This window comes from Vespa mandarinia, chromosome 25 (genome assembly GCF_050613455.1).
Source record: "Vespa mandarinia isolate Hongniang chromosome 25, ASM5061345v1, whole genome shotgun sequence".
Classification (NCBI taxonomy): Eukaryota; Metazoa; Arthropoda; class Insecta; order Hymenoptera; family Vespidae; genus Vespa; species Vespa mandarinia.
This window is the reverse complement of record NC_140834.1, coordinates 98,845-123,425: the sequence shown is the minus strand read 5'-3', so window position 1 is coordinate 123,425 and position 24,581 is coordinate 98,845. Positions and strand designations below refer to the sequence as shown.

The window sequence follows — 24,581 nt, the reverse complement described above, 5'->3', positions numbered from 1 at the left end:
CGCCGTGATAGCTTCTCGCCGACGACGGGCTTTTACGCAAGAGGAAGGCCGTCGGTTTATTATCTCGGCTCATCGCCGTTTCGCGAGCCAATTAGCCATCTTACTTGGCAAATGACTTCCGCGACTCGCCGAATCGCAGCCGGCCTTCTCGTTCCTCTTTATCGTTCACGAAATCTTACTCGTAAAATCGGGATTCTCGGCGGAGAACTCGTCGAGAACCGATATCGCGCGTAGATTTCCCGACACTTTCCCTTTACCTCCTGCGGAGAGGCGAAAAAGGGCGCAAAAAGAAAAAAGAATGAACGAAAAAAAAAAAAAGAAAAATGGAAAAGAAAGAAAGAAAGAAAGAAAAACGAGCGACACCGTGCGACATTCTATCGCGAACGCATACACCGGCATCTTTTATTAAACTCGACCCTACCTCGGGGGAATGAGGGAACAGCTACCCGGGAGAACATCCTGGATTTATCCCTGAGAGATCTTCCATCATTTTAAAGCCCGCCGTAATAAAATTAGACGGACGATTTCATAGGAGGAAGAAATTATCGGTTGGTTGGAAAGTTTTGAAATCGATCGTTAAGCGATCGACCGTTGTTAAAGTTTCGCGACGATGAATTGGCAAAGGAGGAAGATGAGATAACATCGATGGAATCTTCCTCGTCGAAAGTAGTCGTTCGACGTCGTCGTCGTCGTCGTCGTCGTCATCGTCGTCGTAAGATCGACGGCTCGCGATCGGCGACGCGTGGAAACGAATGGCATGGTCGTTGAGACCTCGACTTAGCAGCCACACCAAGAGAATCGCGCGCGCGCGCTCGTATGTACTCGCACACGCGGAATAATGATCAGCTATCGGGTCTTCGTCGATGCACGTTCCTCGCAAATGACGTGTCAGGTGCAGTCGTTGCGCATCGTTCCGCAATGCGGGCCCCTCTTCCTTCGCCTCATTGCTCTCTCTCTCTCTCTCTCTTTCTCTCTGGTTCTTTCTTTTACGTTCGACTCCAAAAGTGTCGCTTGTCGATCGTCGTTAGTTCCTCGACGATGACGACCAACTTCCTTTCAACTTTAGAATCTCGAAATTACGTCGACGGTCCCGCTTTCTTTCTCTCTTCGTTCGTTTTATCGTTAAATACCTTTGTCATACCTTTGAAAGAACGTGGCAAATCACTATTCAATTGGCACGATCGTTCTCGTTATTACCTCCGGCTCGAGGGGAAAACCATTCGAATAATACCGCCGAGTTACGAAACTCTATCCGTCGTGATGCGTTTTATCGTTGATTCGCCAAGTCCAACGTAAACGTATGACGAATATTTTGTCAAATAGGAAGGAAGAAGAATCTAGCTCAATCTAGCGATCTTTTAATTCTCGAGAGATCATTTTATTCCTATTATTTTACTCTGCTCTTGGATAACTATCTCTCACGTAAAACGGTAGAAAATATTAAAAGGAACGGCATTGCGGCATAGGTCGTTGATCACGGCGGCGCGGCGAATAATCGAGAGGAGCCATAATAGAAAGCACGTCGTTTCCCACGACGGCGATTCGCGCTCGTCACGAATCGCATGACGGCGCGTGACGAGAGAAGGACGAGGACGCCCTTACGTTCGCGAACCTTTGTCCGTTGACGGGGGAGGGGAACGTTAGACGTTTCTAGCCTAGATCCTGACCCCTAATCACGACGTAATAATACCCGATCACGAAAGATATTGCACATTTCCGCGGAATCACTGCTATTTCATGCTGGTAAGAAGAAGAAGAAGAAGAAGAAGAAGAAGAAGAAGAACAAGAAGAAGAAGAAGGAGAGAAATAAGGAGAAGGGAGAAGATGCACCCGTCCTCGGTTATTCGACTTGCCTCTCTTTTACTGTCCGTCGACATGCGATCCGAAATCCGTTCGGCTCTCGCCTATCGAACAACTTTCGGTCGTCTCGTTTTCTAGTATTTGCTAGAATCCTAAGGAATCGAAGGATATAGGCCGAAAAAAGGATCCTGCAAGAGAAAGAGAGAATCTGGCTACTCGACAGGACGGGTTTAAAGCGAGCGTTTTTACGCGACGGCGAAAGAACAATTGGAAAGAGATCGGTGATGGGCCCAAAGGCGATGGTCGAAGAGGAGACGTAGGCGTCCGTTTTACGGGACCATACGAAAAGCAACAGAAAGAGAGAGAGAGAGAGAGAGAGAGAGAGAGACGAGAAAGGGATGGAGGTGGAAGAAAAGGGTGCCTCGAGCCAGCCGCACCATTAATCATCGGGGTAATTCCATAGATGGCTCTTGGCTGCTCCGAGGAGCGAGCGATGCATGCCAAACTTGCCTCGTGCTTTGCTTGCCGAACGAGCTGCGAAGAGATGCATTCGTTTCTGCTAGAGCGAGAGAGAGAGAGAGAGACAGAGAGAGAGAGAGAGAGAAATAGTATAAGAGCGAGACTCGAAACGAGGCCTTTTGAATGATATGTATCGCTCGATGGTATTCCGGATGAGGGAACGTCTCAATGAGTATCGAAATATTCCCTCTTTCTCTTTTTCTTTTTCTACATGCGTACTGTTTCACCTCGTAATTTGAAACATTATCGATATAGGAATTGCTTCTCCCTCGTCTTGTTTTACAAGAATATCACAGTACCTTAGCACGTTTCAAATAAGATATGGGTGAGTAATTAGTAATCGATTATAACTGGTCGATCTTCGATGGATATTATCTACCCTTATAATCGGAAAGGTGGATATTTATCGGAAAAGGAGGAGCTCCGTTATCGTTGGAGGGTTCGATGATATCGGACGTTAACGAGGTAGGACGAGTCGTTAGAACCTTGTCGCGGGCCCGTTCGTACAACGTCGCGTCTACTCTCCGAGCGAGTTTCTTCCTTCGCAAGAAGTCTCGTACATATATACTTTCTTTCTCTTTCTCTCTGCCTCTCTCTCTCTCTCTCTCTCTTTCTCTTCTTTCGCTCGGCTCGTTGTTAAATCCGTCGGAGAACACGTCGAACGTAAAATAAGGGATTCGAAGAGAGGGAATCGCAAAAAAAGATCGAACTCGTCCGCGGAGACACGGTGGCCACCGGGCCGTCCGAACGATGTCAGGAGTTTAATCAATGCATTTAGCCGAATTCCTGTCTGGCCCAAATAAAAGGCGAGACGAGGGGAGTTTAAGCGCAAAAAACGGGCAGCGCACGTCGCGGCCGCCCACCAGCACCGGCATCGGCACCATCACCGTCAGCAGCACCACCCCCTCTTCTTCCTCCTCTTTGCTTTGTCTCAAGCAGAACTTTTCGGCCGTCTGCCCGGTCTACGAAAGTTGTTAGGTATTCCGCGAGTGTACTCTCCCGACGAACGAAGGGAGGGGACGAGGTCTCTTCTTCGAACGACGTACGTCAAGCACGAAGAACGCTGGACGAGCGACGGCCGGCTCGACGACGAATTTCTAACATCGCCCTTTCCATTCACGGTTTCTCTTGGGCCCGTCGCGCCACCAGAACCCGCTCTCTCTCTCTCTCTCTCTCTCTCTCTCTCTCTCTCTCTCTCTCTGTCTGTCTCTGTCCCTTCCTATCCTCGCGTTCGTTCCTCCTCTCTCTGTTTCTCTCTCTGTTTCCTTTCATTTTCTTCGAAAAATATATTCTCTCCTAGCATCTCTCGTCTAAGAGCGAGCAATGGATTTCATTGAAAGTCGACGAAACTGCGGCGTTTCCGGTTCTCTCTCTCTCTCTCTCTCTCTCTCTCTCTCTCTCTCTCTCTCTCTCTCTCTCTCTCTCTGTCCCCCGGCTGTCTTGCACGCGCGCCTTATCTGCGTGGACATCTAGGACGGAGGTTGGTTCTTTCGGTTAAAAAGAGAAAGAAAGGGTCCGACGAATAAATTTCGAGTCGCGGCAACGCGCGTGTTTCATCTCCCTTCTTGCGCTCTCCTCTCTCTTTTTCCGTCTGATCTCCGAAATACGCTGTGTCCTGTTTCACCATTTTCATAAGAAAATCCAACAATACGCGACGCGTATAAATCTCTCCCTCTCTCTCTCTCTCTCTGCGCCTTGGTAGGCGACTAAATCGGAACGGAGCAATAAATATCGCGAAAGCGACGGGGCGAACTTTGATTCATGCTCTCCGAGATCCTTTTGGAAAAGTATGTAGAAACCCGTCGAGTAAAAATCTTGCAAGAATTTTTTGCTTCGGTTCCTGGGATATTGATTAGGCTGGGATATAAGAAAACGCGATAGATCTTTCTCTTTCTATCTTTTTCTCTCTCTCTCTCTCTCTCTCTCTCTCTCTCTCTCTCTCTATCTTTCTCTCGGGAGACTACTATTGGGCATACCGACGAAAGAACAGTTTAGAAGATCGATACGAAAATATTATCTTAGAACCGAGCGTTATTATTGATTCTCTTTTCGCGAGTTCGTTACGCCTGTCGGAAGTATAAATCAAAGGTAAAGTCGTGTACGTTCGACGTCGCATCATAAAAAGGTAAAAGAATACCCATAGGGATATGGGGGAGGATAACACCACTTTGACGTTATTTGCCATGGAAAATGGCTTTTCTTCTTTCCAGCCATGAGAGTTACCGCATTACTTATCATTACTGATTATTATCGGCGTCGTCATTATCGAACGCGTAGTACCGGTATCTCTGCTTTTCCGAGCGCAAGGCGTTACGCACGAAACTAACTCTTTGATACGACGGCAACGAACGAAACAATGTGGAGAGAAGGCGATCGTAATTTCTTGGGAATCTAATTGTTGGAACTCTTGGCGCGCGAACAGGTCGCGCGCGTTTTCTCGATAATAAAGGGGGAGAAAAGTCGTAATGAAGTAACGACCCCGAGAGTGTACTGTTACTCGGTAGCGAAGCTTGCTCACGGAAAAATCATTTCTTAATAGAATAATGAGACGAGATAGCGTAATAATAACGAGATAGGAGTAACATTTTAGTCCGCGTAACGTGAAATTACTCCTTCGAAAGGGGGGGGGGGGTGGGATGGGGGAATCTGATAACCGACCCGGCGATAATTGGATCCGATGCATAAACCATCGTTTTTCGTGTATGGACTCGTTAAGTGACTACTACTTTCCGAGAAACGGAAACGTCTGGACGCTCGTAATATTATAACGTAGTTGTTTTATGTCCACGGCCTTGAACGATCGTACGATCGAGTTAATGGAGAACGCGGCCCGTTTCGATTCGTTCCGATTCGTTCCGTCGGAAAAATTTCCGTCTAACATCTACGAAAGCCGATTCCTTTTTTCTTCCTCCTCTCATCGAATAATATAAGCCTCCTTCTCGCGACGTTTGGGCGAGCAAGAAAGAAGAAAACTTAGAAAAGTCGAGTCTCCGAGTAAACTCGGAATCGCGGGATAATCCGAGATGATCGCCTAATAGCTTTAGGAAGGAATCGACTGGGAGGGGAGAGGCGACTACTTAAAATTAGCATAAGCTCCGACTCGCCGACTAACGAGCGGAAGAGACGAGACCCCAAAAGTGCCGTGACGAGGCAAAAAAAAGTATAACGACAGAAGGTAACACCGCTCGTATCCCGAAGGAACGTGTTCTTCGAGATGGACAAGAAATTCTTTTTCTCTATTTCAACTCAACTATTCCCAACCGCATCAAAAATCTTTACCAAGAATATTACCGTAAATAGACACGCGATCCTTCGAGTTCTTTGTTGCTCTCTTAATTAATTAATTCTGCTTGATTAATAAATTCGAGGGTGTATAAAAGGAAAGTCTCTATCTTTTTCACGCGTAAAGCTGCGACACGTCAAAGAAGAAAAATCCTTTGATCCAGTTTTCTTTCTCGAACTAAAACGCAATGTTAAATCGAACATAAGACGTAAGACATGAGATATGGCGATAAGAGAGAAAGAAAGAAGAGAGACTGAAAGAAGAGATCCGATCTGTCGCGACGAAATGACAAGGAGGAAAAAAAGAAAAAATAAGAGGCATAAAGTTGTGAAAGACGTCAAGCACAGACTCGCTTTTTCCAAGTCCACCGAAAGTCGTAAAACGTCCAGCACCCACGTAGAAACGTGTATCACGTAGCCGGTGGCTCGGTCCTGAGTTTGTGTGCGTATTATCACGTACGTACAGTCCGTGATACCAACGAAGGATGGCTATCTTTTGTAAGGAAACATTTTCCCATCGTTTCTAATCGTCCCAAATGGCGGCGCTGCTTTTTTATTATTTAAAAAGTTTTTTCACTCTTGCGAGAAATATCGTAAAATCCATTAAATGCGTTTTATCGAGAGAAACGATTTCGCCAGCAATCGCGAAAAAAAGGAAAACTGGTGTGCTGCCGGACTGTACCGTACGCGTAGAAGCTCCGGTGTATACGTGCTCCGTCGTCCGTTCGTCCGTTCGTCCGTTCGTCCGTTCGTCCGTTCGTCCGTTCGTCCGTTCGTCCGTCACGAGTGCGTGCGCGAACGAACGAACGTCCGGACGAGACGAGATAGAGAGAGAGAGAGAGAGAGAGAGAGAGAGAGAGAGAGAGAGAGAGAGAGAGAGAGAGAGGGAGAGAGAGAGAGAAAAAAGATCCTCGATCATGGGACAAAAGTCCGGGCCTACGTCCCGTGGGAACGCGGAAAGTCACGCTCCTTTAAAAAGTACGATCCGCGGTGCACGTTCCGTCGGAGCAACTCGCGGATTCTCGAGTCGTGCCTGAAAAATACGCGAGCCGAGTACGTGTTCCTTCGAGTTGGTCTCCTTTTGTACTTATTGTTAGACGGATTATAGGAAAGGAATGGAAAGGAATTAAAAGTCTGCTTACTTTCCCCTTGGCTCGGAGCAAAAACTTGACGAATTCAACGGCATTAGGAAGTGCAGCGAGTTTTTTTAACTCAATTATCGCGCTGAATATTTAAGCGGCCATACGCGAGCTCTAGAAAATGAAATTCTTCGTGTACACGCGAGACGTATTATAATTCGATTAGGCGGCTCATTAACCCCAAGAACGCGTTATAATTATTTAATCTCGACGAAGAGCGATTAATCGTAACGGAGTTTCCACGCTTGGCGAGTATTAAACGACGATTTTTCTTTAATTGAAGGACGACAAGAGAGAAAGAGGGAACGGAGGGAAGGGACGATCTGCTCGTTAACTCTGCGGGCAGCTTTGAAATCGCGCGGACAGGTCAGGTGTATCTCGCTCGAAGCAACGCACCTGTCCGAGAGCGAAGACGACGACGACGACGACGACGCCAGCTTGCCGTTCGTTCGTGGGCCAAGGTTCGTCGTTTTATAGGAAGGTGCTTCTATCGGCGATCTATCAAATTACCCTGCCAGATAAGAAATTAGGGGAACCGTATAGGAGCCCGACGAAAAAGCATCCGTGACGGACACAACATAGCTCGGCTATTATTATTTCGGCAGCGTCACCCTCGATCTCGTTTCGCTCGAAATATCTCGCTTCCTCCTTCTTCCTCGATCTTACTACCGATTTCGTATAGAGCCTCACCTGCTCGAGAAACGTGAAATAGCTTCTCGCACGACAAACCGAAACTATCGCGCTCGTAACTCGTCTCACTTTCGTCCTCCTTCGATACGTTCCTCAAACGAAAACGCAAACAGAAACGGACCATTGCCCGTGCGTCTCTTTATTCAACGCGATATTTATTAACTTATAAATTTACCAATTAGAGCGCGCGATAATAATTCCGTTTGACAGATAATTAAAAGAGGGAGCCGAGTAATTGAGTTAATTGAGAGCAAGATTATACGCGTTGGAACGTTACGCAAAGCTTGGCCTGATATATGGAACCGTTCGACGCGCACAGATGCACACACTCTCGTATACGAGTAAGTATATACGACTCTCTAATCGCCATAATCACGATTATTCCTCGATGGAAATAATACGAAAAGAGGAGGAGGCGAAGGAGGAGGAACTTTGAACGGTCTTGGCGCATCTCTATCGGCTTACGATCTCGGAAACTCTACCGTACGAATCGATCTGTTAACCTAACCGTTGATTACTTCCGTTCTTTTCTAAGAACTTTGTGTAAACGATATATGCCCGATATTACATGCAACTTCATCTTTCTATCGACCAACGTAGAAGATGGATCTTTTTTGTTTTTTTTTTTTTTTGTGGTAATATAAGGATGACGTAAACGAGTCAACTCTTACGAATTTACAAAGATAATTGCACGATTACAACGTGCACTTGACCGATATGAAAAACTTCTACTCGATAAGCGAGCATCGTTAACGTTTCAAGTTTGACTCAATTACAAAACTAACAAAACGATTCTTCTATAGAAAAAGATTTGCCTATATATTGTATATGTGCCGACCCATCCTGGACACCTGCTCTCGAAATAATTTCATTCAACGAGGAAAGAGAAATGTTTCTTTTTTATCTTTCGTTACGCCTCTCTTCGATACAGAAACGACGTACAATAAAGGATCTAACCGTTACGATACAACACGACCGCAATATCTCCCGATATTCGCCATTTTACATAAGATGCCATACACATCGGTTCGCTCGCCTATTAAAGCGATCTCGAATAAAGTCGAGACTAGACGACGACGACGACGACGACGACGACGACGACGACGACACGATCTCACCGATTCGATCTCACGAGCCAGACGTGGAACTGGTCTAATGCATCCATCCGATACATTTCGCATAACGTAGCGCGTCTTACGGGGGAAACCGCGAGTGTGTTTACGTAAGGAACGCGCGCGCCTACGTAACGATCTGTCTCTTTCTCTCTGTCCTTTATTGAAAACAGTACATCGTTCTAATTTGTATCGTTACACCGAGATAAGCCAGCTGAGGTAAGACGCAAGGAGCAGAGAGGAGAGGGACGAGGAAGAGAAGCGGGTGATGTTCGAAGGCCAATTAGAGCGATCGTACCAAGAGAAGTTTTCCTTCGCTCAAGTTTGCTCGTTCTTTCTTTCTCTCCCTCCCTCCCTCCCTCTCTCTCTCTCTCTCTCTCTCCTGTCGAGAACATTTATATACAAGGAAGAGAGGACGGATATGGACGAGAAACTCTAGGCTCTTAACATAACTAGATAACATTATGACTTAATTCCTCCATTAACGGTCTTGGTATCGCGTATACGCAACAGGCCTCGGAATAAAACGCGACGACAAATTTGAGTAAAGAAAGGTGTGCGCGCGCGCGCGCGCGAGCGATTCTCTCGCTTTAACCGGGGAAGTGCTAATTTATCCACATTCCTGATCAATAGCCTTACACTATCTAATCGAACGATCTCGAATACATCTACATGTTATTAAGGAGCACGATGTGGCTCTGTGATAGTAAGTTAAACGGGGTAGAATATATCCCGACGATGTGCATAAACGCAGCTAGGTGAGCAGTGGCTTTATGCCGCCTCTACCGTCGTTACCTTCGGAGACGTATTAATCGCTCTTCTAACAATTAATTAACGCGAATTATAATGTCATTAACGGGCAAACGATCGACACGCGTTGGTGGTGGCTTATTCGCATTTAACGGCTCGACTCGCCCCGCATTTATTCTACTCTCTCGCTCGCTCGCTCACTCTGTTATTATCGATAGAAAACGGCCTGGCTAATAAACAACTTGCAATCGAATTTGCCGATCTTAAAAAGGAGCATTGAGCGCTGGGAATTCTTCGACGCGTCGTGTAGAAAAGAAGGAAAGATCGCTGTGGAAATCGGAAGGCGGCAGGCCACTCGTCGCGGCATAGGCCCCACCGCGGCGGACTATTCCGGCTCGCATTAATTTTGTACCGTTGTCACCGGGAGCAACATGCGTATTCATGAGACACACCGAGGCTTATAAACGTCGGGCTATTAGTGATACGATTAAAATGTGCATTTCTCGGCGTTGTTTTAAACGCAAGCCTGGCCGCGGTCGCGACCGTAGCCGCGAACCAACCGCCGCGACACAGAGGTTACAGCTTTCCCGAGCCGTAACCGCCTTCTACTATTTTACCTAGGAGATATTTTATTCGGCCCATTCCTTTCTACTCCAGCGCGTTCTTTAAACGATAACCGAGTCGAAATAATAAGTTGGAGAGTGCTTGTCTCCTTGCATTTCGGATGCATTCGGGAATGCATTTCGAATGCGAGTTCGTTAGAGCGTCTAACTCGACGTACGCGGCTCGGCGGGGAAGGTGGCACGAATCCGAATTGTTTATGCGTCGTTCCGGAGCCGAGGCCGGTCTGTCTCTCTCTCTCTCTCTCTCTCTCTCTCTCTCTCTCTCTCTCTCTCTCTCTCTCTCTCTCTCTCTCGGTGATGCTGCTGTTGGTTGTTCGGCCGGAGAGAAAGAGTCGCGCACACGTACGCGTATCTCACTCGCAGGAAGCGCGCATACGCGTATCAGGGGGCGATGAATATGCATACCTTAATTCGCGAGGCTAATTGAATAATTTGTAAAACGCGCCGAGGTAGCCCGAACCACCGCGACCTTTTTGCATTCCCCCCTTCGTAGGAACCCACGCGTGTGTACGCGCACACCCCTAAGAACATATATATATATATATATACATATAAATATATATATAAAGATAAATATATATAGATCCTTGGAAGAGCGTGGTATGGATAGCTCGCCTAAAATGCGCTTCGGCAGCCGCCTCGTGAATCATTCCGGGAATCGACTTTATTCCGTCGGGATTCTCTAAAGTTTCGTGCGATTCTCCAGTCTCGTTAAGAAGATTTTATGAGACGCCGAGTCAGTTCTCTCTTCAACGACTATTACGATTCGACGTTGTCTCGTCGTCGAAGACAACGAACCAGAGTCTCGTCCTCTTCGCCGTCGACCCGGTAGACGAAAGCGGTGCTTCTTCAGGGGTCCTACTCTTCCCCTGTTGCCTGATGAATGGGCACAAGGCCCTCCTTACTTATGCGATGCGTGCCCTCGCCGGCATACATCACTGCCAGCTAACTTTTTTACGGTGCACGATGCGAGCAAGAATATGATTACGCGCGTTAACATTCTTGGAATATCATCCGCATGGCCGTCGAGTCCAAGGATCCCTAGGCCATTCGTCTTTCTACGCGAAACGCGCGAGGCCAATGCGGCGGAGGAGGACGTGCAGGAGGAGGACGTGCAGGAGGAGAAGAGTTTCGTTCGGTTTTCTTCTTTCGCGTCGATTCGACGCATTACCTTCGACACAAATCCTATCTGATATCTTACGAACGAAGAAATCAGTTGTCGTACCTCGTTCCGACGACAAAAGTCGCCCGAGTTCGAACAGTCAAAGTTGCCTCCCGTCGTCACGAGGTTTCTCAAAGGCAAACGCGCTCGAAAGCCTTCGAACGAATCTCTCTGCCCTCTCCTCTTCCTCCTCTCTCTTCATCCTCTCGATTCCATCTATCCGTCCACCCGACCGCCCGCCCGCCCGCTCGTCCGTCCGTCCGTCAGTCCGTTCGTCCATCCATCCATCCATCCATCCATCCATCCATCCATCCATCCATCCATCCATCCATCCATCCATCCATCCATCTGTCCCTCTTTATCGTTCGTTCGTCGAAGAGCGAAGGGAAGAGAGACGAGAACGCAGAGGTCCTTTGATCCTCGGCACTCGGTGTCGGCAAACAGGAACTCCGCTGGTGAACGCAGCCACCGCGCTTTAATACCTCATGCAAATTTCAGGAAAAGGGCACCCCCGTTCGCCCTTCCACTACCCCCTCCTCCTCCTTCGACTGCTCACACTCCAGCACAGTGGTGATAGTCCGCTATATTGCTTTCCGAACAAATCGCTATCCGCTTTTCGTCCCCTCGCTCCCTCCCCCCACCCTTCTCCTGTCGACTTCTGCAACGAAATTTCGGAATTATTTGCGAACCGTACCACTCGAGTACCTTTCTTCCTTCGGGATGCGAACTCTTTGTGAAGTCATATCGATCGAAATCGAATCAAGGATGTTGCAATGTTCATAGAAACAAGTCGCTCTCCATTATCTTACGTTACGATATGGGAGAATTCTTATCGAACGCAATACGATATATACCGTAAGGACCGATATTTTCTAGGGATTTTGGCGAGATAGAGAAGAAGAAACCCGTGGACGTGCTAAAGTATCGCATCGGGTCTTTTCCTCATCAGTCTTTGCGATCTCTGAGCGAAGAAAGATCCCGGACCTCGTTTCTTCTTCCTCCTTTATTCCGTAACATTGTTCTTTCAGGTACCAACTACCCGGAGCCGCGATTCTACCAAGCTCGATATACATACAATACGGTGCAATGCGGTATACCGGATCAACCGTATTACTTGAACGCGTAACCGCTTCTCTTTCTCTCGTATCGATCTTTCGTATTCTTTCCTCGGCAGTTCATAATCGAGCAACGAAGCTAACCTTGGACGTTCATTATGGATTCGATCGAGCTGTTTGCGTTCAAAGCTATGTTAACATTTATCATTTGTAAGTGCCACAAGTATATAATTATCATCCTTCTTTATCCATTAAGTTTATAATATATAATATACATTTTTTTTTCTGTTTCGTCCTATCGATAGAAATTTCTACTGGGCGACATTATTGCTGAGATATTCTGGAAAAGAGCAAGGAGAACTCTTTTGGGAATGAAAAAGGGAGTAGTACCAAGAGGGCACCAGGAGGATACCGGGAGGGCACAACCAGGTGGGTACCGGCCGAGAAAGCATGGAGTCGTCCTTTCCCGGGCAAAGGTACCTTTTTGCCCTGCGAAATGGCCCGGAGAATGTCATCCAATGAGGGTGAAGTAAGGGGAAAACAAGTAAAATAATGATAAAAGGCGGAGCCCACGGCGTGATTTGATTGGTCGAGATATCGCCAGCGTTCGAGTCAACCCGCAAAGAAGAGGGGGATGTCCTCTCTTTCTCTCTCCTTTCTCCCCCCTCCTCCTCCTCCTCCACGACCGTCTTTCCTCTCCCTCTCTCTCTCTCTCTCTCTCTCTCTCTCTCTCTCTCTCTCTCTCTCTCTCTCTCTCTCTCTCTTTCCCTCTTCTCCTCTTCCTCCACCGCTTCCCTTTACCACACCTTCCTGGGCTCGTTCTTTCCGTCTCTCATTCTATCTGGCTCCCTCCTCTTTTCCTTCGTACGTACTCACACACGTACACGTACGCTGGAGCTTACTTTATTCTCCTCTCTCCACGGGTCCATGGTCCACGATCGTGTCCTGACTCTGGCAGAAGCATCTTTGCCCCCCACTCTCGGCTTCTTGCCTGTCCTCTGCTGACTTCTTCTTCTCCTTCTTCATTACCTACTCTTTCTGCTGCTGCTGCTGCTGCTGCTGCTGCATCTTCTTCCTTCGCTCGAAGAGCGTGAATATGTCCAACGTCGTACAAGTATTTACGCCGACCGGTCCTCTATATTTAAGTGAAATATACTTCTCTAACCCTCTACGAAAGAGAAACGTCAAGCGTAGAAAAAAAAAGGGGGGAAACTGTTTATAGACGACGAAGATGCGCTTTTACAGACTTCTTCTTTTTCTCCTTCTTGGACGAGCGCATATTCAAGGAGCACAGGGTCAAAGAAATTATTAGTGACCGTAGCTAAACTTTTCCGAACCCGTCACGTGTTCTTCGTACCCGGGGGGTGCTTCGTTGCGGAAAAGTATATTGACTTGTGATACGCCATCTGTGCGAGGAGGAAGCACCCTCCTCGCGGCGTTATTGGCAAAATTAATAAGCCCGGCACCACGATCATCTCTCTCTCTCTCTCTCTCTCTCTCTCTCTCTCTCTCTCTCTCTCTCTCTCTCTCTCTCGCTCCGCAAATGGGAATCAGTTAATTCTGATGGCTGTAGCCCCCGAATCTCGTTGTTGGCGGATTAGAAACGTTTCCAAACGAATGGAAATTGTTTGCTCCCGTCCGACGGTGACGACGAACTCAATGCGCAGGGGAAAAGCTGGAGAGTAGCTGGAGAGAGGCTGGAGAGATCGTTTGGCTCGCTTCGGCTTTTAAAGAAAGTATCTACTACCGACGATAAATTACGTGAATACGCTAAATTACCGCGACCACGATCGGTCATTATGGCACGTCGAGCGATCGAGCTCTCTTCTCCGTTAAATCACGGTTTTACTCTCTTACGAGCGCCAAGCTGTAATCTCCCGAGAGTGGATCGATGTAAATTAATGACCAAACGATTATTTCCAAACGTTCCTCGTTAGTGAATTTTTCCAATATAACGAAACCCCTCGCGAATTTCCGTCGTCAATCGACCAAACGATATTGGCAACATACATTAGGGACAAGTACACGTTCCTCGTAAGTAATTATCGTCCTTAGAAACATCTCGGCGACTTTCTATACGACCTATAATTTGGTGCTAGCGCGCGGTAACGCACGTTCCTTCTTTCCACGCGAACCGGTTTCTTTCTTTGTACTTTTACGAAAATATCCAGTCGTGGAACGGCCATCTCTCTTTCTCTTATTTTACGTAAGATATATAATAATTTCTAAAGAACACTCTCGCCGAGTTAATATTTTTCGAAACGCATTTAAGCTTGCCTATGTAACAAAGAATAAATTCGTAATACGTGGTACAAGTAATAGCGCCTCTTTTCCTTATTGTCCAAATTGGAGAGAATTTTTTCATGCGATATAAATGACTGGTTGCTCCTGCTTTCGTACGTCTAGACGACTCGCATTCGTGTGTGCGCACATAAACGGTTCCCAGAGAGACAGAGCGGGGCATCGAAAATTAACGCCACCGCGAATCAAGACGACAATGTGATTCATCAGTTAAATCCGCGTGCATAATCCTTTACACGACGTCCGATCCCTGCCGGGATGGACGGGAACGAGGAAGGAAGGGGAATGAAAGGGAGCTCGCGCTTGCTCCTGTCAACGGGGGCTGCGAATTATAATCACAGTTGTGTGGTCGATGCGGTTTAGGGAGGAACGGGAAGAGAGAGAAGAGATATAACCTACGATGGAGGAGAACAACGAGGTCCGGTGCGAGCACTGTATAGCATGGGTACGACCGCGACGACGACGACGACGACGACGACGACGGCGACGACGACGATGACTGTCGACGAGGAGAATTCGCAGGGGTTGAGAAAGGGTGTATTTACCCAACGGCAGTACACACCGGCGCCACGGAGGACGGACCTAGATGGAAATCTGCGGCATTCAGAGGCACTGGCCAAGAAAATTGCCTGACAACATTTCGCACGGCCACCGAATTGCCGTCCATCCCTTCATCTACCCTACCTACCTTCCTTCTTCCTTCCTTCCTTCCTTCGCACGCACATTCGCGCGCACAAATTTCTCTCTACCGTTTGAAGAAAATTAAATCGAAATAATATAATCGTTGAAAATCTTTCGACGATCGTGTAACTGACGTATCCGCTAGCGAAAAAAGATCGTACAAAGAATAAGGATATAATAGCTCGAATAGGCACGTTCAATTCGGCCAAAAAGGCTTGGAGGCGTTTCCAATGGGAAGGCCCTAATGACCGCGCCTCGTGCCGGCGATCACCGAATCCCGGCCAAATAAATCCAACTTGATTGAATCATTGTTAAGCGAAACCGCGTTAAATACCCGTGAAATTAAGCCGGACGATCCGTGTTCGGCACGCGATCCGATTGGCTCGAGGGTATCGCCTTTAAAGTACCATTAGAGAGGCGCCTCCTTCTCGACCCGCGATTAATGAGTCGTCCACGACAAAGCGTACTGGAAGCCCAGGTATCCTATACGCTATTTAAGAATCGTCGAACCTTCCTTCACCTTCTACTCTTCAACTTTTTTACTTTTCATTGGCTAAACGTTTTCCCTCGTGTCCATCCATTGGGAGTTAATGAGATCGACACCCCGGTAAACGAATACCAACACCAAACTAAATCCACGCGATGGTATTTGATCTTAAAAGGGACAACGACCCTTCCTATAAACCTCTTCGATGTTTCTTCTCTCGAGCTCGTCCAATCTCTTTCCGCTACTATTTTTTTTTCTCGCTCTCCTCTATCTATCTATCTATCTATCTATCTATCTGTCTCTATCTCGACCAATTCCATCATCCAGGCAACGTGGAGCCTCGTGGATGGACACGATCGACATTAAGGGTGAGTACACCATCGTCGGACATATGGGAGCACCATGTGGTCACCACCGTATCGTTTCGCCGACGAAAGCAAAGGCCGACCCCTCGATGCCACCGCAAGAGAAACCAACAACGAGATGGGGATAGGAAAAGAAGGCCTCGCAAACTCGAACGGTTCCGACGGCTAAACGCTCGCCGCAATTTGTAGCAATTTGTTAAGTAGCCAGCCAGAACATTACCTATATTGCGTTTACTCTCCCTCAAGCGAACCGGAAGATATACGGGGGTACGTTCAGATTTATCGTCTTTCTCGAAAAGAACGAATCCGAGCACCGCGAGTCTCGCGAATCCGTCCCAGCGCGTGAATCTCTTCCGCCGCGAAAGTCGTACCGAATTACTCGAGATTCTGTGATATATGAGACTAGCAAGAGAAAAGGTTACATACATTCGATAAAATACAAGATACGATTTTATCTCTAGTTATATCGAAGCCGAAGAAATGGAAAAGGATGCGTCGTCGTGAACTTTACAGAGATTTAACGTTTGCCGAGTTATTTTTAAGTCGATCTTGAACTCTTCGAGAGCAGAGGAACTTCTTTGCGGTACTAAGATACTCTTTGGGGGCCGAAGATTCGAGAATAAAGCGGAACGACTTTGGCTTTCCGCGGGATGCTTTTAGTCGATGAGTTTGCTTCCCCATATCCCGTTTCGTTTTCCTCTCGTTTCGTACCACCACCGGCAGCCAGCATCTCGTCGTTCTGGCCTAACCCACCTCTCTCATCCATATGTAACAGTCGCCTGGTATTAATGACAAGGGGAGAGAGAGAGAGAGAGAGAGAGAAAGCGAGAGGGACACGGTGAATTCTTTATGTCGCGGCATCTTCTTTCTTCCTATTCGTCTTTCGCTTCCTTTCGCAGACTATTGCGGTTTTATCCTTCGTCTTTTCATTATCTGATAAATATAATGGAATTGTTTATCCGCCTTTTGCCCAACGATTACGTCAGAATGTTCCAAACGTCGATTTCCATCGACGTTAGCCTTCCGGCTAACAACGACCATCGCTGCCTCTCTCTCTCTCTCTCTCTCTCTCTCTCTCTCTCTCTCTCTCTCGGATTTGTAAGCACGAGTAAAGAGATACGAAACATTTTTTTTTATTTTGAAACTCTATCAAGCTCGGCGTAGCCATCCCGGTCGCTGGACAATTGCCAGTATAGCTCGATTCAACGTATACCCATCGTTTAATAGATATACACACACATATATATATATATATACTCTCTCTGTCGTCCAGCATATCGTTTAATCGATATTAAACGTGCCTTCGACGATCGTATCGTCCATATCGAGATAAGAGCCGCGCGTATAGCCATTGTGAGCAGAGCACAACGGGTTGGTCGTTAAAAAATTACCGACATCCGTTTATTGATTATTTTTCGTAGAACTCGAACTACCTCTTTCCAGGTCAAGTAACGACTTAACGCACGATCGCAACAATCGATCATGATCGATGTCGTTACGATTATGATCGTCGATACGAGAGGACACCGTTCCTCTTTTTTAAACTCGACGCTAGTTTCCTTATCTCTTACCCGTGCTAAAAAGCACGTTTCAATTTTGGTAGTGAATTTTTAATCGCGTCGACGCAACACTCTCATTAATCGCACTTTATCTACCACGAAGGATCGCCGCAAAGAAAAAAAAGAACATCGTGATATATTTCGATAAAGATCTAGCGTACAATTTAGACCGCCGGGATGTGAACGTTCATCCATCGTTTCGAAAGTACTAGTACGGAGTGGTACCATTGATGCTTGACGAAAAGCGTGTCGAGAGGATGCTTTTCTCTCTCTCTCTCTCTCTCTCTCTCTCTCTCTCTCTCAGCTTCCAACGTTTTCTCGTAAAAGATCTAAAACGTATCTTACGCTCGCGGAGACGAGCAACGACGCGAGAAACAGTTGAATACGAGATCGGCACCCTTTTGTTATAACCGTGTCGTAGACATATGTCAGAATTAGTCACAATGAGCGACGTACGTATAGAAAGCGAACGAATCTCTCTCTCTCGCTCGCTCACTCGCTCGCTCGCTCAGCAACCCAACCACTTTTTCCGTCGTCCGTAAGTACTTGATAAAGAGCCAGCAATCGGTTAACCTTTTTAAGCACTACACGATGACGGATACTCACCTGCAGCTCAGTGGCACTCCGAGGAGAGCGACAAAGAGATGAAAAGGTCGAGGAAGAGCGGTAGAAGGGATGAAAACGGACGTACGCCCGTTGTCCGTTTCAATGCTACCATCCGTCGACATCAGTTACGGTCTCTCGACTCTCGCGGTCTCCCTTTCAAGGAATTTCTTGTCAGCCTCGGATAATCTTACTACTCCTTTTAGTTATTTCTTTCTCCCTTCCTTTTCTCTTTACATTCTCGTCCCGAAAGAATCGACAGAATTCGAAATATTTTTTTACTTTTTGTTTCCTTCTTTCCTTTACGCTTCTAATCAAATGATTTTTAACGCCCGTTTCATCTCGTGAACGCGCATAAGGCGGCATTAACAAGTAAGTAGGAACGATTCGATTCGTGCTCGTTGAAAATGGTCCCAGCGCGGCAGTTAGCCCGATGTAAATTGTCTCCTACTCCTCCCTTCGTCCTCTTCTCCGCGAACATCGGCCGTACGAATTACGCGCCGACGACGGAAGACCCTATATTCCGAGGCACCGAACCGAACGTTTCATGCCCTGCGGCTTGGATGAAGAGTAAGAGAGAGAGAGAGAGAGAGAGAGAGAGAGAGAGAGAGAGAGAGAGAGAGAGAGAGAGAGAGAGAGAGAGTCAAGATTCGAACATGTGGCATCATTTGTTACGTGCAAAGTGGGCTTCCCCTTTGAGGCATGGCTTATCCAAGTCCGTTTAAATGCACCCACATACCCGGAAAGCCAAAGGCGTAAAGGAACGAAGAATCGTTGAACCGTGTAAACGCTTCAACGTTTCCTATCGGCGGAAATCGAAAATAAGCGATGAATAAAAGGGACAAATTTGCAGATGCGCATCTTTCCTAAGGTACGCACGATCGTTCGCGATAGGGAGACACTCTTCTCCTCGACTTTATCGAAAAAGAACCAAGTAGGATTCTCATGCCGAGGATCTTACTGTTTCCGACGTGTACGAGCTTAACACCTTAGGGTAGGGTCCGACAGAATGATTTACATCCGAAGGCAGCCGGTGACAGGTCGAGAGATAGGGTCGTCCCAGAAATATCTACCTTGAACGGCGAAAAACGTGCGTGGACGTAGACGAGAGGGTGAGAGCGGGGGTGGTACCCCATAGGGTTCCCACTTTCCGTGGACATATGGTCAGGCCGTGGCTCGGTCTCGTCGTAACAAAAAAGCGCTACAGAAAGTGCGACAGAAGTTGGGAGTGTCGGTGGGCGATATATCAGGGCTTAAACTGTCCCGTCGTACCAACCATGTCCTACCACCGACTCGTGCTCGGTAGCAACGTGCTTCTAGCGGAGCTCGACCGACTGAATGCTCACCGGCTTGCTTCGCTGCCTTGCTGGCTGTCTGGCTGGTTGGCTAGCTGGCTGGCTGGCTGGCTGGTGCGCGTATGGCATTGCGTTCGACAGGGGTCCTGGCATTAGTTAATAGGACTACCAATGTATCGAGGACACACGCTTACGTTACGTTAGAAGGAAGGGATATAATGTCAGGAACGGGACCGATCGACGTCTAACCGAATGCGGTTTCCAATCTGTTACGTTTTTACCGTCTAAGCCTAATACGTTTCGCGCCTGAAATGGTCCGGTTAGATTATATCGGGAATCTGTCATCTTTTCTCTTTCTCATCTCCTTTTTTCTTCCTCTCTCTTTTTCTTTTTTTCTTTCGTTTCCCGCCCCCTCCCCTTCCCGAAAGAATCGCTCGTAACTACCTGCTGGAATAAATATCGACCGAGTGGCCTCTCCCTACTCAAAGTCATTTGCGCGCGAAAGCCGAAACGAGAAGAAGCTTACCGTGGGAGTAACTCGACGGCAAAAGTACGTAAAGGCAAAGCTAATCAGAAGAGAGCGGGTCCACTCCGTCGCCAAGGGGAAAACTCGTTACACATTCAACGTACCACCGAGATTATCATATCCCGGGTCCTTTGACGTTTGTGTGTAGTGTATGTATATAGTTACGTGTACCTAGACTCGATTCTCGACGGAAGACTCTCGACGAAATATAAAACTTGAGGAATCTCGGCGCTTACGTCTCTACGACGATCGCTGCTTCGCTTATTGCGACGGCGACGACGACGGCGACGATTCCCGTCGTATCCACGGCCGGCCACCATCTCGAGAGTAAAACTTGCCCTCGACGCAGGATGAATAAAAATCGTTTGATGTATCGCTAGGTGCAAATTAATGCATAATCGTCAAACGTAATGAGCTGTCCTGACGATGACGCGAAGAGGCCGAGGTCGGTCCCGTAAAATGCTTGTCTCCGCTACCCGTCGAGTTTCTCCACCTACCTTCTCGAAAGTTTGATTATTTTTATAACGACTTGGTACGTCGAGTGCGTCGACGGGAAAGTAACGCGTCGCGCTCTCCAAATTTCTTCCATCTTTCTTCTTTCGTACTCTCCCTGTGCTACCTTTCGCGTCTCTTTCGGCCGCGGGAGACGGAGAGGACGCTTTCATCCAGGTATTAACGTAGGTATCGTTTTAACGACGTTATGTAAATTCCTTACGTCAAATAATTATTAAGCAAGGTACAAAGTCACGAGCTAGACGAGATATGGGAATAAAAACAAAAAAAAAAAAAAGAGAAAAAGAAAACCGGTCCATTGAGAGCTCCTTCGCTTTCTAATATCTCCGCCAGTCATTAGTCATAGGGATACACCTGCGTGTGCATACGTCAAAATAATGATCGTGGTACGTACGTGTCCTTCGAATCGAAACGTCGATCAGGATTCATCGAAGCGTGAGAGGAGTAACTAGACGCGACCCGATGCAACTATACTTCGCACTAGATCGTAGCTTTTTCCACGGTGCTTACGCAACCCTTCCTACCGATCTCGGTGATGCTGGATCACGCGGTATCAATTAATTCCATCCATATATCTCGTCGCGACGCACGGAGTGTATAGCTCCTTCTCTCTCTCTCTCTCTCTCTCTCTCTCTCTCTCTCTCTCTCTCTCTCTCTCTCTCGCTCGCTCTCTCCATTTCTCCTTGTCGCGAGCCGACTCGTTTTCTCGGGGACCGGTCTCGTTCGACAAAACGACGACGGCCACGCTCGTTTTCTATCGCGGCACGTGGCCCGCTAACAACAATAGCGCCAAGTGACTCCCCGCGTCATCATCAATCGCCCTTTCTGGCGCACGCCCACCACCCTAGGTCACCTCTGCCTAACTTCGAAATACCAAAGGCAAACAAGAGAGGAGCAATGCCAAAAAGCGTTCCTTCCCTTTTACTCTATTTCGATCTCTATTTCGTTCGCGAGAAAAACGTGCCTTGGGCGTGTCACTCTCACGCGTTTCTGGTCCAACCGAGCATCCTCTTATTTTATTGCTTCGAAAATGAATGAGATCGCTAAGCGATACGCTCCGTCGCGAAACGATCGGCACACGCGCCGACGTTATCGATACGTTGGAACGTTTCTTTATCTCTCTTAAACGCATCCCTTTTACAGCGTGCATACGTCGAAACGAAACGAAACGAAACGAAACGAACAGGCGGCGGTTCGACGAAAACTAGTGGTACATCTGGCGTGTTATTATGGTTGCCGCGAAAGTAATCGCCGAGGAATCCGTCGACCAGCGGATAAAAACCACGATACTAGGGCTTGATGGATGAAGATCGATGTCGTGTACGCGGCAACGGCTTGCAAAAGCGAGCTCACCCACCCACACGACGGCGGCGACTCGCGCGCGCACGATCGACGTCGTTACACACCTCATATCCTTCCCTTCGACTTAATATCCTTCGACGCGCGAGGAAAGCCGCCCGCTCCCCTCTAGGATGCGAGAGATGGTAAACGCGTCAGGTGCTTCTCTCGAGGCACCACCAAAGCTCCTTTTACTCGAGTAGTATCTACTATCATTTCATTTCATTTCTTTTCATTTCTTTTCATTTCATTTCATTTCATTTCATTTCATTTCACTTTATTTTATTTCATTTTATTTTATTCGACTTATTTATAAAACTCGTCGAGCCGTAAACAGAATGTTTACGAGCTATTCCTATCCATCGAGAAGAATTGGAATCCGAAAAGATCCAGCGGCTTAGACCACGGCCGGACCTGTCAGAGAGCGATTATTGATGATACGCATTGATGGCCATCGAGAAAGAGCTGACCGCCGACTTTGCTTGGCAACGATCGCTAACGCGAATATAATACCGGCTTCTTCGCCCTATCTTCATAAGGGCGGCCAACAATACAATTTTCATTCTCGGACGAAGGGTAAACGCTTCCGCTCGCTCTCTCTCTCTCTCTCTCTCTCTCCCTTCTTGACGTCGCCATCATTTTCCATACGAGTGGGATATTCATTTTGACGAGGCATCGTCGACATTTCCCTCTTCGACGTTATCGTTCTTTCGCGGACACATCGGAGGTAATGGCGTGTGCCCTTTCGAAAGCCCTCCGTCACGGACGATTTTGCCTCGCGGCGACATTATTTATCATTTTCCAGTGAAGTTTCTTCCAGCATGTTTTCTCCTTTCGATTCCTCTTCGGTAGAAAGGTTATAACGCATTTGCATAGTTTCTTTTCGTACGTTTCATTTCTTCGGCTTCGTTCCTTAGCCACTGTAATAACTCGTCTCCAGTTAGGATTATCCCGTATCGTTAGAAATAAGAATGAATAAGTAGATGGAAGGAGAAAGACGAGCAAACAAAGCTGACGCTAGACACCGCACGTGTGTTTGTCGCTTCCCGCGGTGCCCTGCGAGAGGTCCACCAGAAGCGAGATAGGACTCTTCCGCGAACCTTTTCTGCGGCACGGTATCTCCGACGCACGAAGAGCGTCAGAACGAGGGAGGGAAAGAGAGAGAGAGAGAGAGAGAGAGAGAGAGAGAGAGAGGCCCGACTGACCCGTTGCGCAAATCCGTGAAGGGGAAGTCTTGCGATTCGGTATCCCGTCGAAGGGATCGCCCTTGCCACGTGACGTTAGTGTTTGCTGGGTACACAGGGCTCGGTGTTTGGTACACACCGTTCTGGAAGGCACAATGCTCGATGGGTTACCAAAACAGCGGCGCGATGCCGGCATAAGCGATATTTGTGTCAGCATAAAGGGTACCCTCTATAAAGCCACGTTAAAAGAACAACCTTCTCTCTCTCTCTCCCTCTCTCTCTCTCTCTCTCTCTCTCTCTCTCTCTCTTTTCTTTCCCTCGCGCTCGCGTCGATTTTCGCTCAAATGTCGGAGCAGTCGAAAAGCAAGACTAGTTGAAGGAATTCAAATGCATACCGAGCAATCGGATTAATCTTCGAATATACGCGGAGAAACGTCAAGAGTAAGAGCCGTTGCCGTGGGATTAATCGGCATAGATAGTCGTGTAGCGGAAGATTATGATGGCTCAACTAGAGTGCGTCAGCTCCCACGGAGATCCGACGGGAGACAACCCTTCGTACACGGTGAGCCCATTTGTATGCAACTTTGAAAACAGGTAACAATTTTTCCTTATCAAAAGACCCTTATTATTCGTGGCAACTTTTAAAGTTTCTTTTTCTCCTCGACTTTGACGCGAGAAAAAGGCAGCTGAAAAAATTGGTCGTTCATCGACCGCTACGCTCTAGCCGAAACCCTGAGCAAAGCAAGGATTTCGAGCTAAACGACCGTTGACTAATGTCGCCAAAGACGAAAACGCTTTGCAGCCGGTTCGTACGCCGACGACAGTCGCATTAGCCACAGGACGAGATTACAATGGACCCCTCTGTTTTTCACGCTCGATCGGGGCAACTCGAAGGGAGAGGTAACGCAGCAACCCCCTTGCTTTATCCTTCAGAAGCACCGTATTTGCCGGAGGAGATTTGTGAACTAGTCGCGAGTGCTTTCTATGTGTCAAAAATTTATCGACCACGGATGGAATTTAAACGGACGAAATAGACTCGAGTAATTCGCGACCTAGTCAAAGATTTTTCTTTCTTTTCTCGAAGAAAGTAAATAACCCTTGATAGGGAGAGAGCGAGAGGGAGGGAGGGAGAGAGAGAGAGAATCTACGAGGCTGGTTTTACACCGTCGGTGTCACGCTAAATCTCCGATGCATTGTTCGCGCCCCTACTTCACCGCCACGATTTTCCATCGGCACCCCTCGGAAGCGCGTCACAGTCAAGCCAACCTCTCTACTCCCCCCGTTGGACTTTTCGAAACTCATTCCCCTCCGCGCGAGAGAGCATCGTGGCTGATCGCTGAACAAACGTATACATCCGTCGAATCGATTCTACGACAGTTATGCACTTGGATTCGCGTTGCGCGCGGAAACATCCTACTCCTTTTTTATACCACTCGAAGGATACCTTTCTATTCGGATGATTTCTTGGAAATAAAAGAATGTCGTATGTCGGAAAACGAGTCGAGAAAATGCAATCGCAAAAATCCCTAATACCTCCCCTCGGCCCCGTTTATTTCGAACGGAAAGAATAAATACATAAATAATAACGCTCGCAGGC

General features: G+C 47.5%; 1 protein-coding gene and 1 long non-coding RNA gene across 4 annotated transcripts in view; one reads left to right on the top strand and one right to left on the bottom strand.

The window, feature by feature from the left end:
• The window catches only part of Usp10 (ubiquitin specific protease 10), a 105,414-nt gene that overhangs the window by 57,046 nt on the left and 23,787 nt on the right, over window positions 1–24,581 (top strand). For 2 of the 3 annotated variants that reach the window (XM_035877711.2, XM_085664112.1), the window contains exons 2-3: window positions 12,106–12,342; window positions 12,438–12,561. The gene's annotated coding sequence lies outside the window, so the exon portion shown is untranslated. Of the gene's footprint in view, window positions 1–7,023; window positions 7,202–12,105; window positions 12,343–12,437; window positions 12,562–24,581 lie in introns of all 3 variants that reach the window. The other variant, XM_085664111.1, reaches the window with a different exon arrangement.
• LOC118446727 (uncharacterized) overlaps window positions 1–24,581 on the bottom strand; it is a 52,379-nt gene that overhangs the window by 10,107 nt on the left and 17,691 nt on the right. The gene's annotated exons all lie outside the window — the stretch shown is intronic.